Genomic DNA, 17254 nt, shown 5'->3' on the forward strand with positions numbered 1-17254 from the left:
ACCAGTAAAAATGTCTAACAGTACTCTTTGCTCTGCTGCCAAACTTACAGATATTAAATTCAGAGTATTTTAACTAGCATTTAATTGTCAGTTGGGATACCCACATCCCATATTGGACTGCCTGGGTTCCAGATTCTAGCATCCTATTGTACATTCTTAGGGTCAGTGATTGATGGCTCATGGGTGAACCACCAGATGGGAGATCTATCTCTCCTCTCCCTCCCCCTCCCACACCTACTTCCTCCCTCCCCTGCCTTCTCCTTCTCATTCCTTCCCTTCCCCCACCTCTCCTCTCCTCTCCTCCCCTCCATCTCTCCCCTCCTCTCCCCTCCCCTTCCCTCCCCTTCCCACCCCTTCCTACCTCTCCCCTTCCCTAGCTATGCTAAATACAGAGGCACATTTACTCTTCACTGTTACATGACTGACCAACAATGGCAGCAGTCAATGTACTTATAAAGTTATATTGAAGGTTGAGTAAATGTCTGAGTTTAAGAAAACTTTTGTTAATTAAATTCTTCCATATAAATAGGGAATATAGACATTTCTCTGCTGTCCTAGAAGAGTACCTTAATGCTTAGTGAAGTATGTCAGTCTCAAAAAGGCAAATATCATATGTTGTCTCTGATATGTGATAGTTAATATAGAATACAAAAATGTATATGAATGAAAAGAACATTTTGTGATATGATTTTCATTCTTAGCCCTTGTTTATACTGCTGTGGAGCTGTGGTCTTCCTACTTTTACTTGTTGAATATTATGGTTAGTGGTGAATTAAGCCTAGGAATATAGAGTGGATTAAAATTATGTATTTACAAAAACAGATGAAAGGAAAAGGGGGGAGGGAGAAAGGGAAATTTGGGGGGAGGAGAGAGGACGGGAAGTATGGGTTATCTTCTGGGAACTGTACCTATGGAATGCTTGAGATCTGTTCTATTTGTATTAATAAATCTTTACTTAATGTATGCTAAACTGATCTTCTGTATATAAAGAGAATTGAAAATGAATCCTCATGTGAATGGAAGGGGAGAGGGAATGGGAAAGGGGAGGGTTGCGGGTGGGAGGGACGTTATGGGGGGGAAGCTATTGTAATCCATAAGCCGTACTTTGGAAATTTATATTCATTAAATAAAAGTTAAAAAAAATAAATAAATAGGGGAAAAATAATTTTATATCCAAAATTTTTCAAAAATCATTCCCTTTGCACAGCAAGGTGTATTGGAAAATATAAGGATTTGGGAGTCAGAGTTATTTCTTCCCCTATGAGTTTAAATGAGATATTCTTGAAAAGCCATGAAGTTTAATGTAGATTCTTAATAAATTTATTGTTCAAAAAGTAAAATATCAAATTTCTTTCACTTTAAAAAGAACTTCTCTTTAAATTTTGCATTTTGGAAAAAAAGTTTTCCCTGAGTTGTTAAGCAGAGAAGACTGAAAAAAATGGGGTCAGGTAGATGAACTGATACTTTATAAATAGTTGCATTATTGACTTAAATGTGCTGAAATAACCAAGATAAATGGAAATGACTGCACTGGGTCAGAATAACATGGTATCTATATGACACTGACATATAATTTAGAAGTTTAAAATAATTTTCAGTTTCTGCCAAATCTAATTTGTGACTGTTTTCTGAGCATTTTTACAATTGCAAACCATTTGACTGCTTGTATGTGTGATATTATTTCTTCATGTTTTTGCTAGTTCTGTGAGTATAGCTGGAATTCACTGACAAAGGGAGAAATATCCATCTGTAAGACAGTTCTTTTGAAAAGATGGGTAACCTGGTAAATATAAAATAATTTGCTCAGGTAGACCCAGGCATAGCTACCTGCTACTCATGGTCAAGTAATAGTACCATTTCCATCTGTTATAGCCTCTTTCAAAATATTAAAATAAACAGTGCATTTATATGTTGTATAGTTGGAAGAATTTAAAACATATGTTTAAGCAAATCTTGGAATCTGAGGGTATACTGATAGAATCAGTGACAGCATACAATTAAAACCACATAGTTGGTTAGAAAACTGTCTGTCCAAAAAAAACTGTACATTTAAATAAAATAAATTTACATTATTGTTTTTGTGCCAAGTGACTATTTCACACTATTTTCACCTCTCTATAGTAACAATAATGTGAAATACAACCAATAAGCAATAATTGTGTGAATTATAAAAATCTAAATAGGATTAGAAATCATATAATAGAAATGGTATAAAATCGTTAACAGGTTTAGAATTATAGATCCTAATTCAATTCAATAGGATATATATATATATATAATATTAAAATAACATATTGCCGGACGCTCGCCCGTGAGAGTCCAGCGTAGTAAAGACACGATCGCTGCTTACTCGGTTCTCATGGAACTTTATTCATCCAGATGCAAGGTGAAAGAAAAGAAGCCAAGCCCTCATCCCCCTACACAATCCTATCCCCATTATATACCCTAGATTCCCCTAGCAGGACGCTCCCAGCCAATGGCAAGTCTGTTCACATGCAGTCCATGCAGGCACAGTCCAATCAAGTCGAAGGGCACATAGTGCCTCAGGTCGAAAGTTCATCTTGCTCCATCGGGGTTGTTTGCGTGTCTTCAGGACATCCTGTGGTTAGCACTTCCTTGACTTGTTTTTCTCAGCAGCCAGCACTTCCTTAACTTGTTTTGCACAAGTTGTTACAACAGGCCATGCAAACAGCAAAGTGAGGAAGTTCCCACAGGTAGCCAGCCTGCGGTTCCCCACACATATTGCCTAAAAATCAAAGTATAAAACACACAAACAATAATAATATATGAATTTTATTTTTACAATCATTGGTTCAGATTCTGTTTTCCATAGACTCTCAAAAGCAAGTGTACATGCATTTGATGGAAGAAAAATGGCTATAAATCCTGAAAGAGATTAAACACCTAAATGAAAACTTGCCAAAGAAGAGATAACAATCTGATGCAGTTGTAGAGTGCATGACACAGAAATATTAGAAAGTTTCCTCTTTAACTGACAGATTTTTGATAAGTCACACAGCAAATGTAAAAATTATGCTAAAATGCCCCCAGTTAGGCAATGTTTTAACTGTCATATGACTATGAAATTCAAAGTCATTTAGTGTATTTTAATCATATTCATATAGTTTCATATAATACCAGAATGAGGATAGATGTTTATTAAAAATATGTTATGAAGAAAAAGCATAAGAAGAACAACCTAGTATTATTAATAGCCAAATATGATTTAAATATCAATCTTGATAGTAGCTGCTTACAAATCAAATCAATAAAACAAAGTTTATTCTGGTTCAGTATCTCCACACAGAGACACAAAATTAAATTTCTCCTTTCTTTATATACATACAAAGCACAGATTTAAGAATTTGTCACTATGGGAATTTTATTACTAATTCAAATAAATCTTAGAAAATAGAACTTCAAGCAGCATCAGATATCTTTCTAAGCAAATAGTTTTTGCGTCTTTGGAGAATACAGAGCTTGTTTATTGCTTCCTTATAATATAAAAACTCAGAGCAAATTTTAAATATCTGTATCCCAAGATACCACAATAAGGCACAAAGAGTTCTGTAAAAGCTACAGTTCATACGGGAGGTTTTATAAATCCCTGCTGCCAATGAACAAAATTAACTTATGAAAATTTTATTAAACTGAGATTTCCACATATTATAGAAGTGATTAATATTCATTCTCAGGGTCATTATGAAGCTGAAATCCTACACATTAATACTTGCTATGTTTAGTAAAATAAAACTGAGCATTTGCCATTATATGAAACATTAAATAGCACACAATAGCACACAATCTGATAATAGAACTTCTGATCACATAGAAATAATTTGCATAAACTGTAAACTTACAGTTTAGAAAGTGTATCTTAGGTTCTATATAATAATAATAATTCAGTTTTAAAGTCTGTATTAGGTAATGTTTTTCTAATGCTTTCAGCATACAAGTAGGTAAAATAAATGCACAAAGTGTTAGAGCTAGATGATGACTGATTTGAGTAGTTACCATGGTCAAAAAATGGAGTGTGTAATTGACATAAATGTACTTTAAAGATTTATTTTACCATCAGCTAACTCCAAAATCATCTTATATTGTCATTGACTTGAATTTGCCTTCAAAATTCCCAAAATAATTATATTTAAATTATTTCACTTGTGGTTAACTATCTTCCAGGATGTCGGGCAGTTGATCTCTAGTATGTAATAATAGAAAGGAAACTTAAGGTATAGACATATTGATTGAATTCCTGAAATTATATACATAGAGTATGTTACAAGTAATATAGATTTGCTTCTGTAAGACACTAATCAGCATTACCCTGATATGCCTAACAATCACACTAGCATCTGTATTGTTGGACCAATAGAACTCTGATCTTTCATATTTTCTGTTACCAAATCATATAACAATAAACACCACCCCCCCATATGTACATCTTGACCATGTGCAAAAGGGTTGAGATACTGGTAGAGTCACACTTTGAATGGAGCTAGTATTCTAAGATCTAGAATTTGATATGACACATCTCCACTGAGACCATAGAATTCTGTCAGGTAATTATCTTGCCATGGAAATATAGGATATGATAAAGTAAACTTTACAATGATTGGAAGAAAACTAAGGAATCAGAAACCCCAGGTGCCTAGGATGGAGCACTTGTACTAGAAACAATCCAAAGAACCACGTCTCATTCCAACAACAACTTGGCACTTCTCAAGAAGTTGAATGAATGAGTTATGTTTCATTTTTAGAATATAACATATAGAATGTGTAGCCTTTAATTAGAAGTTTTAATAAGAAAAGATTTACTAAAATGTACACTCCTCTTATCTCAAGTCATTGTACCTATTTTAAATGTATTCATTAGCTTATTTAATAATTAAGACACCAGACCATTTTCCAAATGGGAAAATATATAGTCACACAAGGTATTTTTTCAAAAGTAAATTATAAAACTAAAAATAATTTAATTATACTTATGACCACTCAAGTTCTCCCAAACATGATTCAACAGCAATATCGAGATTCCACTGTATTTTTCATGGGCAAGTATTGGTTTAGCTAACAATGTTATGGGACAATGCAGAGAACAAGTTAATATAAATTTTGAGAGTTGATGCAATTACTACTCCAAGTAGAAATAGTCTAAAGAAAAATGAAGATTTATCAGTACATTTCTACATTCAATATTTTAATTTATTTGTATTTTAGTTATCACTAATGTATTCAAGAAAAATTAATACATATAACAAATTAAAATCTTTGATCAATAATTTTATGGATGCAATGATTCAAGTTGATCTAATGTTCATTTCAGTTATATGTTGAAAGATATGCATTACTGATTAGTTAGTAAACGATTTTTGATATTTGTAATGAAATAACTATATTCAAGAATATAGAATTTATTTTTCATGTGCAAATAATATTATATTCAATAAAACACATTAATATACTTACATAAATAATATTTTCACATAGAAATTATAATCATTAGGAAAACAGAAACTATTTCTATATGAAATTATCTTATTACCTAGCAACATTTTTAATGGGGAATATTAAAGAAGACTATTAACAATGTGTAAATAGATTTTAATTTCTAAGAGATAAGCATGAGAGATATATAGTAAAAATTCTAGTTTAATTCTTTTATTGTTTCCATTCAAAAGTTAACTATAATTATAGACATTTATGGTCAATTTAATCAGTTAAGGATAGTTTAATGCAAACAAAAAGCTGCATGGATGTGTTGTGTCTTTTTACTTCTAAATTTCATCCAAGTTAGTGAGGTATAAAATATACTTCACAGGAAATGTAATTCATCAAAAATTTAACAACTGTGAAAACTTTTGAATTTTAAGTCTAGAAAATTTTATGGATAAAGTATCCTTTCTGTGATATTCTTTTTAAATAAATCAAAAATATATCATTGAAAGAGCTTTAATTGTTAGTTTTTCCCTAAACCAATACCACCAGTGGTATGGAATGCATTTTGACCAACTGCCCTGATGAATTTAGATGGATCAGGCCAAAAGCAATGGTGTAGACTAAACGTAGAATGAGAATAGATTTACACTGGAAACTTGAGGCAATGTTTTCAGAAAAAAAGGCAAAGTCATTAGTACCTACTACTGAAAAAACTGACAGGATTTGGCATGCAAGAGTGTCACTCCCCCTCTTCGCGGAGGAACAACACTAAACCCTGTACTGTTCTTTTGTCTGCTCTGCCCTTCCCGGGTTTGCTGCTGGTTCTTCCCGGGTTGGCTGCCGATCCTTCCACCTCCGTGGAAGGGCGGCTCCCCCTGCCACTTTCCCCACTTCCGCAGGGGAGCGGCACACCGCCGGCCAGCTCTCTTGGGGGCTGCTCAGATGTTATCCGGATGTTCCCCTTAGATGTTCCTGGTGCATGTTGTCTCTCTCCTCCTTTATAGTCCTCTTCCACCAATCCCAACTCTGCTACCCACACGCCGAGTATGCTGCTCTCCTCCAATCAGGAGCAGGATCAGCTCCTGCAGCTCATCACTCAAGTTGGCGAGAGACAGCTGCGTAGAAGTTGTTTACTCCCTTTCAGCACCATATTGTGGGAGAGCAGATGCATAGAATAAGTCTTAATTCCAGTAACTTAGTCTAGTCTGAGTTGCTCCCCACACAAGAGTAGATGATAGGTAGAGAGAATTTACTAGGCAGTGTGATATGAATGTTTGTGTTCACCCAAAGTTTGTAATCTTCAATGTTATGGTATTAAGAAGTAGGGTTTTTATAGGTAACTTGGTCATGAGAGCCCCCTTCTCATGAATGGGATGAATGTCCTTATTTTAAAAAGGCTCAAAGAGCTTGTTTTCTTCTTCCACCAGGTGAAGACACTACACAAAGGCACTAATTATTAGGAATGGGGATTGATCTGACAAAAATCTTCTGTTGTCTTGATCTTGGACTTCCCAGCTTCTAGCAATGTTTATTGTTTATTAACAACCTAGTTCATGGTGTTTTTGTTATATCAGTACAAATGGTGGAAGAGGACATATATGCAGACATGGATTTATGTATTTTAGTAAGGGCAGCAGTTACAATTATAGCTTTGAATGCATAATGATTTTAATGTTTCAGGACCTTGGTCAGCAGCCTAGGTATGTGTGCAAGATAGGAAAACTCTAAGGGAGAATCCATATCAAAAATTGCCTTTGTTTTTTAAAAAAAAAATTTTGTTTTTTTAAATTTTTTTAGTCACTACTTTTATTCACTTCCTGTATTTTGGCATTTTCCAGAGAAGGACAAGGAAAAGACAGGATGGAGGACTGAGACAGGAGGGCAAGGTGGGGGGTTTCCATGTCCCTCATATCCCTTCTTGCCCAACCACACTGGGGAAAACACAAAGGGGGAGGGGAGTCACAGGCCCACATCCCCTGTAAGGGGATGCACAAAGCTACATCCACATCCACCCACTCACACTGTCACCCGCAGACACTCACACACACACAAGACCCTCCCCCTCCATACCAAGGGGCTGGTCAAGATGGCACAGAGAAGCAGAGCACTGGATTCAAGGGCTGGGAAGCAACAAAGACTCCAACAGACAGGCAGACAGCCCCCTCCTGTCCCCTCCTTGCTCTATCCCCTGAGTCTACAGAGTGCTCCTCCTCTTGGCTATTCTCCTGTGGCCTCCAGCTTCCTTCCAGATGCTGGGGACAAAAAGAAAAAGAGTACAGAGTAGGGGGCCTTAAGTCCATCCCACAGCCTCTATCCCTCATGCCAGGCGGCCAGTCCCTGCCCTCAGTGGAAGGGATGAGGGCAAGCTCTTAACTGTCCACTGTCTGGTAGAAGTAGATGTAGCCCAGGTCCTTAGGTGGCTTCTTGGAGGCACACACTTTCTGGTCATTGTAGATCAACCATCTGCCTTCCTTCTCGATGTTGCAGATGTAGTGACCACACATAGTAGAGGTGCCCATGCGAATAATGAGGGTGAAGAGCTGATAATTTCCAAGCCCATCCTGGACTTTAGTTCCCACTGGCATAGACTCAGAGATGGAGTCAGCAGCTGAACGGCCCTGTGAGATGTCCATGGCAGCTTCAGCATCCAGTTGTCAATGTGACTGAAGACCCAGTCCACAGCCCACTATAAACTATTGTTTGTGGCCTGCAGGGCTTTCAGGACTTGGTCCCAGGAGAAGCCCATGGAGATGATGGTAGTCACACAATCCTCTGGTGGGGGCTCAGCTGCTGCATTTATGGAGCCAGGCCCACTGGATCCAGGCAGGAAGAGGGGATTTGCAAAATCTGGATCATTCATGTGCGATATTACCTAGTTCATGGCAGCCTCAGCCCATGTTGCCTGTGTAGTAGACAACTTTGTGGCAGGCATCCATAGGAAAGTCCATTTCCACCAGCTGGTTGATGACCAAGTCATCCAGCAAGGGCTCTTGGGGCTCATCCGACATAACCAAGGGTGGGGCAATGTCAGACAACTCCTCTCCTGGCTACAGCCTGGTGCCCCTCAGCTGAGAGATGTCCAGCTCCTCTGGAATCTCAATGGACACATCAGTTTCTTAGGCACCAAGTTCAAGCTGAAGGTGAATTTCTTGATCTGGATTACCAGGTAGTCTGGGAATGAGGTGAACCATGTGCTCTTGACAGCTACAAATCTGGCCTGCAGGGCTATACTCCAGAAGTCATCTACCTGCTCAGGGGCCCCATAGGCCTCCAGGTGGGAGCTGAAGGTCATCTGGGTGCAAACCAGCTCCAGCAAGGGCTAACAGGTAGCCTGTCTCCTTATAGTGCTCCAAAGCATGCTTATTGCCCCCACTGCCTTTGAAGTAACACCGGCCACAGAGGATGGACCCATCTGACAGGTTGAGCCACAGGTTCTCTCTCATGTCACACTTGAAGCATTTCCAGCCACAGGGGAGAATGTGGGCAGTGTTGTCCAGCTGCTTGAGTTTGAAGGCATGCTTGGACACCTGCTGGTCTTACCCTTCCTATGCCTGCAACTCTTGTTTGCAGGAGGCTGAGTCAGCTGACAGCAGGGCCTCCACCGCACTGGTCACCTAGTCTCTGACAAGTCAGGCAGCCCGCTAGCCCGTCCTGAATAATCTCCAGATAATCTGACAAAATGACGATCTTCACATCCTCATCATATTCATGTTTCTCCCCAGTGAGGCCAAAGCCGTCTTCCATACCGATAGCCAGCAGGGTGGGCTTCTTGCGAGGCAGATCTCCAGTGCCTGCAGTAGTATCCTCTTCTTTTGGATGCTGTGTCTGCCGCAGGTGCAGGTAGACTCTCTGGACTGTCTGGTTAAAGTGTCTTTCCACTTACTGCTTCCCAAAGCCCAGGAATGTGTTCATGCGGATGTGGAGGCTGCCCTCAGACTGTGGCATATCGAAGGAGAAGGTGCACTCGTCTTTGTGGTCCCAGTCTCCAGCCTCAGGGACTGGGATCCTTGTTAGTTTCTGTAAGTTATCTGAATTTCCTTGTTTATAACTTCATCCATCCATTTTCAAAACCAATAATTGGGGCAGGTGTTATGATACACTGAGTTAAGCAGCTGCTTGGGACATACACATTTGGAGTGCCTGACTTGAGTCTGGCTATCCCATGATTCCAGTCCAGCTTCCTGCTAATGTGCCTGGGAGGCAGCAGATGATATCCCGAGTATTTGGATTTCCCTTGAAGGAGTTCCTGGCTCCTTCATCCTGGCTTCATTTCAATTATCTTGTTTTCAGTGAATACAATTTTGCCTTACAGTGTATTTTACGTTCTATATTGGTATTCCTGGCATTTTCAAAAAAAAATAATTTCTTGGTTATGCCAGAAATGTTTTCAACTCACTTTATTTTATCAGGATATTTCATTTCTTATACTATGCAGCTTATACTTTAATTTTCTTTTAATCTTCTGGATACAAGTTGATGCCGCTTCAAATTTTCTGATGAAAGACAATAGTCTGAAATAAATTACTCCACATATTCTTTTAAAGCTACTTTTTGCATGTTGATCAAGATAATATATGGATTATTAATTTATGGCATATCAATAATTTGATCCACCAACTGAAATATTTTGCTCTTTCAACAACATATCATTAAGTAAAAAGATTCAAGTTCTAATTATTAAGATCAAAAGACCTACCATAAAGAAGCCACAGTAAAAAGAAATATAATACCCTAATGATTGATTTTCCTTCATACCAAAAATAAGTTAAAGTGGTGTGTAAGTAGGAAAACAAAGTAGGAGTAGAGGAAGAAAAAGAGTGAGTTAAAGACACAAATTTTCTGTGATAGGAAGTAGGTTAATGAGGACTGAGTTTGGGGAAGGATTTGGTTCTTCCTCTATAGTTCTTGCTGCCAGTAACAAAGCAATGGATTCTCATTTGTTGTCCCATTTTTCTGTCTAATCCTCCCTCTATACCCTTTTTGCCTGTGGAGAGGGATCTTCCTCATATTAGAGCAATCAGTTTTAATCAAGGTCACGTTATGTTATGTTAACAAAATATCAAGGTTATGTTAATCACATCAGTGTTAATTAGGCTCAGGTGTTCGCACACTGCATTTGCACAATGGTTAAGATGTTACTTGAGACACACACATCCTATATGGGAGTGCTTGTGTTCAAGTCCCAGCTCTGTTTCCAACTTCAGTTTCCTGCTAATGCACAACAAGCAAGGGAGCAGTGATGACTCAAGGACTTAGATCTCTGCAATGCCCATTGGAGACCCAGACTAAGTTCTAGGTGATTTCAGACTGGCCCACACTCAGCAATTGCAGGCATTTGAGGAGTAAATCCACAAATGGAAGATCTCTGTCTCTCTACCATTTTTGCTATGTATCAAATAAAAATGAAATAAATTTAAAAGAAACTTAAAACAGGGGAATTAGGGCCAAAGAAAGGAATAACTACAACTTATGACCACAAAACTAGGTCCCTGAACTCTGAAACATCACACAACCCTCTCCGGAAAAGGATTGTTCATTATCTCCTGGCACCTGCTTTGATTTTGTTTGGGCTGAATTATCTGGAGCATACAGTTGGCCTTATTTTGTAATTTCAGCCTGGTGAAGGTTTGTTTGTGTGTTTTTGGTATTTTTTACTTTTCTTATTTTAGTTGTTTGATCAGTTTCTTCTGTCATCTAATACACCACAGTCTTTTTCCAGAATTCCCTCTGCATATTTTACCATTTAGCATATTTATATATCCTACGAACTCAATTCTGGAAAAATAAGGAGAAATAGAGGACACAGATTGACAAGCAGCTAGCTGGGCATGCAATGTTTGATAGAGAATGTATCAAAGCAACTTCCACAAAGCTGTGTGTGCTGTGAATTCCTCAGCCTGGACCTATGAAAAAGTTGTCTGAATCCTCATGCTATTTAAGAGTCCTGATGACTAGAAGGCAGAATGTGCTTTTTGACCTAAAACAGTTGTACTTATCATATAACCATGTAGAAAAAAATGTAGGAGCAAGAGACATAACTGCACAGGGAAAAACAAGCTTGGAAAAGTATAGTTAAGCTTGGGTGAAGTAATTGTAAAGCTGCAGGGACAACCCAGAGCAACAAACTGAGCTCCCCAATCATTTAACACTCTGATATAATCACATTTACTGTGATCCATGACAATAAATCAGCAGAGCTGGCTAAGACAACTGCTGCTGGGGTGAGACAAGATTAATAACAGAGCTTCACAAGTAAGTGAACTCATGAGAGAGAGAGAGAGAGAGAGAGAATTACATATAATGCCTTTCTCTCTTAAAACATTTACAAACACACACACACATTCTTAGACTTTTCAAGCACATCTTATAAAGACATAGCATCTTGGTTCGGGAACATTAATTTTAAACTAAAATCTCTGGATTCTTCCAATGATGGGCCTTCTACCTTTACTTCCTGTCCAAGTACACTGTACTGTGTCATAGTTTTATCTAAAATTCTAACTTCAGAAATGTTGTTCAGCTGTCCCAAGAACCTCCTTCATGCACTCATCACCATATCCTTAAATTACTATTGATCCATAAGGCTAGTTAATCTCAAGAGAACAAAGCCTAGAACAGAGTCTGAAATGGGATAGGAAAATAGTACACATTTATTAAGCTTGTCTAAGATCCCTCACACTAAACTTGGACCATACTTTCTTTACAGCACAGATAATATTTTGTGCAGGGCCCAGCTCTGTGGCATAGCAAAGTAAGCCACTGTCTGTGATGCCAGCATCTCATATGTGTGCCAGTTCATATCCCGGCTGTTCCACTTAAAATCCAGCTCCCTGCTAATGGCCTGGGAAAGCAATGGAAGATGACCTAAGAACTTGAGACTCTGCCAACCACATAGGAGACAAGAAGAAACTCCTGGCTTCAGCCTTGCCTAGCTCAGGCCATTGAAGTCATGTCAGACCGAACCTGCAGATGGAAGATCTCTCCCTCTCTCATTCTTAGTCTCACTCTCTGTCTACCACCTCTCTCTCTGTTACTCTGCCTTTCAAATAAATAAACATGTTTTTAAAATGAGTAAATAATGTGTTTATATAGCACTTTTTTCATTCTATTTTCATGCCATGTCATTCTACCCTCCCAAATGGACTTGAAAATTCTAACAAATTACATTTATATTTATATATAGGTGTGTATATATATATGTGTGTGTATATCTATCTATCTATCTATCTATCTATATCTATCTATCTATCTATCTATCTATATATATATATATATAAAGAGAGAGAGAGAGAGGAGAAAGAGAATGTTTTAAGAGAGAAAAGCACAATCAACCATTCTATTTACTTTTCCTAGAGAGTATGGTACCCTTTCATCCCTGGAAAGAATGGTAAAATGCTCCAAAGTGAAACCATTACAATTTTAGCTTTTGCTGAAAAATCAGATTTTATGTAGCTCTGAATAAAATTCTAACCCATGCATGTAATTTATTATTAAATTCTTTCTGCCATGAAATATACTCCTGCAGTTTAATTTACCATATAGCACATATAGAGTACAATATGATCTTGGATTTCTAGAACAAAGTAAACTGTAACATTATGTTATGATTGCTGAACATTTTATTCAGTTGAACCTAGCAAGTGGTTATCTTAAATTTGTTCATTAAAATTGATAAGTAAGTTAAGTAGCTATACTAAGAGCTCTTTTAGGACACTGGGATATAGAGTTCAGTATGAAATTGTGACAGTAGGCAAAGGTAACTGCCATAAACAAACAGTGAAAGTTAATGGGGTGATTAGTTGCCTCTGGGAAGCCTTGTAAAGTCATATATATGGGGTGGTGTAGTGAATTCTTATAATTTTATGTTATCTTGGTGCCAATTTTAAATGTTTAACTTTCTCCTACCAGAAACAGGATTCTTCAGAGCTCAATTACCCTTATCAGTTTCTAGCTCTATAGTTCTCCCCCTTCCTCAATGTGGTTGCTCCAGATACCTGCCCTATACAACTTCCTCCCTAGGGATCAGTTAGACACAATTTACTTGACTGACCCAGCTAACCCTTTCACCCTGCATGGACTGTGCAGCTATGTCTCAGTCTTAACTTTTCAGACAGCATGGCCTCTTTGAATCGTGAACCCGCTTGCTTTAAACCAACCAATTAAAATTCTTCATAGGATACTTCTGCAATACCCTAGACCCCAATGAAGGCATTGACCTAGGGTCCCCAGGGTATACCCATAGGACCTCAAAGTAATAAAATCATTATGTCTGTCTCACAACTCTCTGTTATTGAAGGGGTACTTTTTATCTGAAATACCTGAACTTAAAATAGCTGGCTGTAGAAAGATTATTTGGAATTATGGGCACAAGGGCATTTCAGTAGTATAGCCAAAAGTAATCACATGAAGGAATAGAGATACAAGTCTGTTAAAGTCAACAATATGTCTTTCAATGATACCAGTGTAAAGTACATGAGCAGAAGTGCTATGAAATTAAAACTAAGGGGCTGGTGCCCTGGCTCACTTGGTTAATCCTCTCCTGTGGTGCCAGCATCTCATATGGACGCTGGGTTCTAGTGCCGGCTGCTCCTCTTCCAGTCCAGCTCTCTGCTGTTGCCCGGGAAGGCAGTGGAAGATGGTGCAAGTGCTTGGGCCCCTGCACCCACATGGGAGACCAGGAGGAAGTGCCTGGCTCCTGGCTTTGGATCTGCGTAGCTGCAGCCATCGTGGCCATTTTGGGGGTGAACCAACGGAGGGAAGACCCTTCTCTCTGTCTCTCTCTCTCACTGTCTATCTGTCAAATAAAAAAAACCTGGCTCCTGGCTTCGGATTGGCATAGCTCCTGCCATTGTGGCCATTTGGGGGGTGAACCAATGGAAGGAAGACCTTTCTCTCTGTCGCTCACTCTCACTGTCTATGACAGATTTTTAAATGTCATATTACAAAAAAAAAAAAAAACCGCTCATAATTCTATCATTCCTAAGAAGATTTAAATAATATACATGCCTGAAAGATTCTTTCTCTTTCCTATTGGAAGCATACAGCTTAAGCAGATGTGTTATCCAAATTGGACATCATTTTGTTAGCATGGGAACACAGAAAGAGATGTTAGATTATTTTAATTGCCCATGGCATCAAATAATGTCAACCTGCTGCAGGTAACCTTCTTCAAGGAGAGATATATAAATAAATATTTGACCTGGACAATTAGGGAAACCTATTACAGGCAAAATAACACAAATATTCTGTGAGTTTCTGCTCTTCAGACCATGATTTATAAATTTACCCACAGATCATTATGCCAATATCAGTAAATGCTGCTTAGTTGGATGACAATACACATTTCTGTCATGTTTGGAGGCAGCACACCCTTCATTAAATTTTAGTATTTTCTAAAGACTTTGATAATTTAGCTAGAGACACCTTATGGATATTGTCATTTCTGCAGCACGATGATCTTGCCTGTTACATTAACATTCTCCCCAATTTCATTTTTAGAAGGTAATCTAAACCTGCATTTAGAAATTCATTTTCTGATGACAATTAACTTTATATTAAAGGACTGACTTAGGAGTCAGATCACGTATGTGTAAATACTTGTTCAGTGTTCTAAAAATGACCATTTGAAAACAACATGGCATTGTTATTTTTGCTTGTTGATTTCACACTCAACTTCTATGACAGGAATTTTATATATGCCATGTAAATTGAAAATGGTTTGTGAAATCTCAATTCATTGGTCATGCCATATGCCGTACCATCTATTTTAGTATCATCAATGAAAAGAATTAAATTTCAAAGTTTATCACTATGAGCAAATAATTAAATTTAAAAGACAGGAAATATTTTATAACAAACAATATTTATAAAAAATAATATATGGAGCCGGCGCCGTGGCTCAATAGGCTAATCCTCCACCTTGCGGCGCCGGCACACCGGGTTCTAGTCCCGGTTGGGGCGCCGGATTCTGTCCCGGTTGCCCCTCTTCCAGGCCAGCTCTCTGCTATGGCCAGGGAGTGCAGTGGAGGATGGCCCAGGTGCTTGGGCCCTGCACCCCATGGGAGACCAGGAAAAGCACCTGGCTCCTGGCTCCTGCCAGGATCAGCGCGGTGCGCCGGCTGCAGCGGCGGCCATTGGAGGGTGAACCAGCGGCAAAGGAAGACCTTTCTCTCTCTGTCTCTCTCTCTCACTGTCCACTCTGCCTGTCAAAAAAAAAAAAAAAAAAAAAAAAAAAAAAATAATATATGAACAATCTCATAATAGCCTATATCTCTGATATTAATGAGGAGATGAATTAACATTGACAATTTCTAAAATTTTCCTTTTTAAAACTTAAGTTCTATTGAAGTTATTTTTTTGTTATTATTATTTGACAGGTAGAGTTATAGACAGTGAGAGAGAGTGACAGAGACAAAGATCTTCCTTCCGGCCGGCGCTGCGCCTCACCAGGCTAATCCGCCTGCAGCGCCGGCACACTGGATTCTAGTCCCAGTTGGGGCGCCAGATTCTGTCCCGGCTGCTCCTCTTCCAGTCCAGCTCTCTGCTGCGGCCCGGGAGTGCAGTGGAGGATGGCCCAAGTCCTTGGGCCCTGCACCTGCATGGGAGACCAGGAGGAAGTACCTGGCTGCTGGCTTGGGATCGGCACAGTGCGCTGGCCGTAGCGGCCATTAGGGGGGTGAACCAACGGAAGGAAGACCTTTCTTTATCTCTCTCTCTCTCACTGTCTAACTCCGCCTGTCAAAAAAAAAAAAAAAAAAACCAGATCTTCCTTCCGTTGGTTCACTCCCCAAATGGCCCCAAATGGCCACCACAGCCAGCACTGCGCCATTCCGAAGCCAGGTGCCAGATGCTTCTTCCTGGTCTCCAATGTGGGTGCAGGGCCCAAGCACTTGGGCCATCCTCCACTGCACTCCTGGGCCACAACAGAGAGCTGGCCTGGAAGAGGAGCAGCCAGGACTAGAACCCAGCACCCATATGGGATGCGGGTACCTCAGGCAGAGGATTAACAAAGTGAGCCACAGTGCTGGCCCCCATCCAATAAACACAAAATAAATCTCCCTATATTTTACTATTTTTATTTACTTATTGCTTCCCATAGTGCTTACTCTAGTATTCAGATTTCAACTAATCTGTATGGTGATTTAGAATTCAAATAAATAAATGACACAAGATAAATTTATTAAGATTAGGCATAATTACAGCTTCATGTGTAAATTTGCAGATCAAATTTTCAGGGATAACATAGAATTTAAATAATAATACCCTGCAGTGAGAAAATGCAGGATTTTGTTCTTATTTAGGAAACTGAAATCCCTAAAGATTTTTGAAGTAAGGACATTGAAAGTTTCCCAAAGACTTAAGAAAGTAACTTGAGAAATCAAGAATCATTTATGAAGTTGAGTAGTAAGATCTTTATCTAAACTGGAAGAAATGATAGAAGTACAGGAATTCTCCAAAAATGGAAATGTGTTATAATGATCAAAGGTATTTAGCAAATTATTTTTGCAATATGAACTGTGGACCTCTGTATACAATCTGAGATATAAAAAGTGCTATGAGCAATATTATATGTAGCTCACTGAATAAGCTGACATCAAAGATATCGCAAAGGTTTTGATCCCTTACAGAAAGCAGTTAGCTTAGCTGTTCTGCTGTGCTGTTGCTTTAGGTCAGAAAACTTGAACTTCTTGATTTTTGATATTCTGAAATGTGAAGTAATTAATGAAAATGCAGAAAGTTATTCTCATCATGTCCCTATAAAACCACAAGAGAAAAATGCACGAAAAAAATGCTCCCTGCTAATAAAGTAAAGTTG

The 17254-nt window shown here is 38.6% G+C and overlaps 1 protein-coding gene and 1 pseudogene across 7 annotated transcripts in view; one reads left to right on the top strand and one right to left on the bottom strand.

Annotated features, from left to right (window-relative positions):
- Window positions 1–17254, top strand: part of LOC149128838 (synaptobrevin homolog YKT6-like) — a 145175-nt gene that overhangs the window by 74388 nt on the left and 53533 nt on the right. For 4 of the 7 annotated variants that reach the window (XM_089318813.1, XM_089318826.1, XM_089318814.1 and 1 more), the window contains one exon: window positions 12146–12490. The exons of the other annotated variants lie outside the window; for them this stretch is intronic. The gene's annotated coding sequence lies outside the window, so the exon portion shown is untranslated. Of the gene's footprint in view, window positions 1–12145; window positions 12491–17254 lie in introns of those variants that run through there. 7 annotated transcript variants of the gene reach the window in all.
- LOC103347996 (ubiquitin carboxyl-terminal hydrolase 5 pseudogene) lies at window positions 7809–11705 on the bottom strand (annotated as a pseudogene).

This window comes from Oryctolagus cuniculus, chromosome 1, assembly GCF_051225735.1.
Source record: "Oryctolagus cuniculus isolate XC-2025 breed Fujian yellow rabbit chromosome 1, ASM5122573v1, whole genome shotgun sequence".
Taxonomy (NCBI): domain Eukaryota; kingdom Metazoa; phylum Chordata; class Mammalia; order Lagomorpha; family Leporidae; genus Oryctolagus; species Oryctolagus cuniculus.